This window comes from Arachis stenosperma, chromosome 4 (genome assembly GCF_014773155.1).
Source record: "Arachis stenosperma cultivar V10309 chromosome 4, arast.V10309.gnm1.PFL2, whole genome shotgun sequence".
NCBI lineage: Eukaryota > Viridiplantae > Streptophyta > Magnoliopsida > Fabales > Fabaceae > Arachis > Arachis stenosperma.
The window spans coordinates 109860482-109863480 of record NC_080380.1 but is presented as its reverse complement, the minus strand read 5'-3'; the positions used below and the strand labels follow the sequence as shown (position 1 = coordinate 109863480).

The 2999-nt window shown below is 39.8% G+C and overlaps 1 non-coding gene across 1 annotated transcript; it reads right to left on the bottom strand.

Annotated features, from left to right (window-relative positions):
• Positions 1-1061: 1061 nt before the first annotated feature.
• LOC130977166 (small nucleolar RNA R71) lies at positions 1062-1169 on the bottom strand. The gene has a single exon (XR_009084871.1). It is a non-coding gene; the product is annotated as a small nucleolar RNA R71 (small nucleolar RNA).
• Between the last annotated feature and the right edge of the window lie 1830 nt (positions 1170-2999).

Here is a 2999-nt window from a genome sequence, read left to right as displayed (position 1 = left end):
GATTCAACATTTCAAGTATGTTGCCTTTTCTGTTGAGAAAGGTTTAATGTTTGAATCATATCTTTTCTTGATAGCCAAGTTATTAATTTTTAAAATCAAATCTTTTTAAAATTGTTTTCAAATCATATTTTCTCAATCACATTTTTTTTTAAAAAAACCAATCATATCTTCTTAACCACATCTTTTTCAAAATAGTTTTCAATCAAATCTTTTTGACTTCTAATTTCAAAATCTTTTTCAAAAATCACTTGATTTCTTTCCCACTCTTATTTTCGAAAATTAATTAATGTTTTTCAAAATGTTTTCAAATTCTTTTACTTAATTTTCGAAAATCACCTTCCCTCCTCTCACATTCTTCTATTTATGGACTAACACTATTCCTCAATGCACAATTCGAACTCCATCTTTTTTGATAAGTTCGAATTTTTTACCTCTGTCTTCTATTTTTCTTTTCCTCTGACACCTCAAGGAATCTCTATACTGTGACATAGAGGATTCCACACTTTCTTGTTCTCTTCTCTTTCATATGAGCAGGAACAAAGACAAAGGCATTCTTGTTGAAGCTGATCCTGAACCTGAAAGGACCCTGAAGCGAAAGCTAAGAGAAGCTAAGGCACAACTCTCTACAGAGGACCTAACAGAAATCTTCAAAGAAGAAGAACACATGGCAGCCGAAAACAACAACAATGCCAAGGAAGGTGCTGGGTGACTTTACTGCACCTACTCCCGACTTCTATGGGAGAAGCATCTCTATCCCTACCATTGGAGCAAACAACTTTGAGCTTAAGCCTCAATTAGTTTTTCTAATGCAACAGAATTGCAAGTTCCATGGACTTCCATTGGAAGATCCTCATCAGTTCTTAGCTGAATTCTTGCAAATCTGTGACACTGTCAAGACTAATGGGGTTGACCCTGAGGTCTACAGACTTATGCTATTCCCTTTTGCTGTAAGAGACAGAGCTAGGACATGGTTGGACTCTCAACCTAAAGAAAGCCTAGACTCATGGGAAAAGCTAGTCAATGCCTTCTTGGCAAAGTTCTTTCCATCTCAAAAATTGAGTAAGCTTAGAGTGGAAGTCCAAACCTTCAGACAGAAGGAAGGAGAATCCCTCTATGAAGCTTGGGAAAGATACAAGCAATTGATCAGAAAATGTCCTTCTGACATGCTTTCTGAATGGAGCATCATAGGTATTTTCTATGATGGTCTCTCTGAACTATCCAAGATGTCTTTGGATAGCTCTGCTGGAGGATCTTTTCATCTGAAGAAGACGCCTACAGAAGCTCAAGAGCTAATTGAAATGGTTGCAAATAACCAATTCATGTACACTTCTGAAAGGAATCCTGTGAACAATGGGACTAATCAGAAGAAAGGAGTTCTTGAAATTGATACTCTGAATGCCATACTGGCTCAAAATAAAATATTGACTCAACAAGTCAATTTGATTTCTCAAAGTCTGTCTGGAATGCAAAATGCACCAAGCAGTACTAAGGATGCTTCATCTGAAGAAGAAGCTTATGATCCTGAGAACCCTTCAATGGAAGAGGTGAATTACATAGGAGAACCCTATGGAAACACCTATAATTCTTCATGGAGAAATCATCCAGATTTCTCATGGAAGGATCAACAGAGACCTCAACAAGGTTTCAACAACAATAATGGTGGAAGAAACAGGTTTAGCAATGGCAAGCCTTTTCCATCATCTTCTCAGCAACAGACAAAGAGTTCTAAGCAGAGCCACTCTGACTTAGCAACTATGGTCTCTGATCTAATCAAAACCACTCAAAGTTTCATGACTGAAACAGGGTCCTCCATTAGGAATTTGGAGGCACAAGTGGGACAGCTGAGCAAGAAAATTACTGAACTCCCTCCTAGTACTCTTCCAAGCAATACAGAAGAAAATCCAAAAGGAGAGTGCAAGGCCATCAACATGGCCAAATTTGGAGAGGAGGAAGAGGCAGTGAACGCCACTGAGGAAGACCTCAATGGACGTCCACTGGCCTCCAATGAGTTCCCCAATGAGGAACAGTGGGAATCTGAGGCTCAAAATGAGACCATAGAGATTCCATTGGACTTACTTCTGCCTTTCATGAGCTCTGATGAGTATTCTTCCTCTGAAGAGGATGAGTATGTCACTGAAGAGCAAGTTGCTAAATATCTTGGAGCAATCATGAAGCTAAATGACAAGTTATTTGGAAATGAGACTTGGGAGGATGAACCCCCTTTGCTCATCAAAGAACTGGATGACTTGTCTAAGCAGAAACTGCCTCAAAAGAGGCAGGATCCTGGGAAGTTTTCCATACCTTGTACCATAGGCACCATGACCTTCAAGAAGGCCTTGTGTGACTTAGGGTCAAGTGTAAACCTCATGCCTCTCTCTGTAATGGAGAAACTAGAGATCTTTGAGGTGCAAGCTGCAAGAATCTCATTAGAGATGGCAGACAACTCAAGAAAACAAGCTCATGGACTTGTAGAGGATGTTTTGGTGAAGATTGAAGACCACTACATCCCTGCTGACTTCATAGTCCTAAAGACTGGGAAGTGCATGGATGAATCCATCATCCTTGGCAGACCCTTCCTAGCCACAGCAAAGGCTGTGATTGATGTTGATAGAGGTGAACTGATCATTCAAGTGAATGAAGAATCCTTTGTGTTTAAGGCTCAAGGATATCCCTCTGTCACCATGGAGAGGAAGCATGAAGAGCTTCTCTCAATTCAGAGTCAAGCAGAGCCCCCATAGTCAAACTCTAAGTTTGGTGTTGGGAGGCCACAACCAAACTCTAAGTTTGGTGTTGAACCCCCACATTCAAACTCTAAGTTTGGTGTTGGGAGGTTCCAACATTGCTCTGAGAAAATGTGAGGCTCCATGAGAGCCATCTGTCAAGCTAATGACATTAAAGAAGCGCTTGTTGGGAGGCAACCCAATGTTATATTTTACATATTTTCCTTTGTTATTTTATTTTATTTTGTAGGTTGATGATCATGAGAAGTCACAAAAACA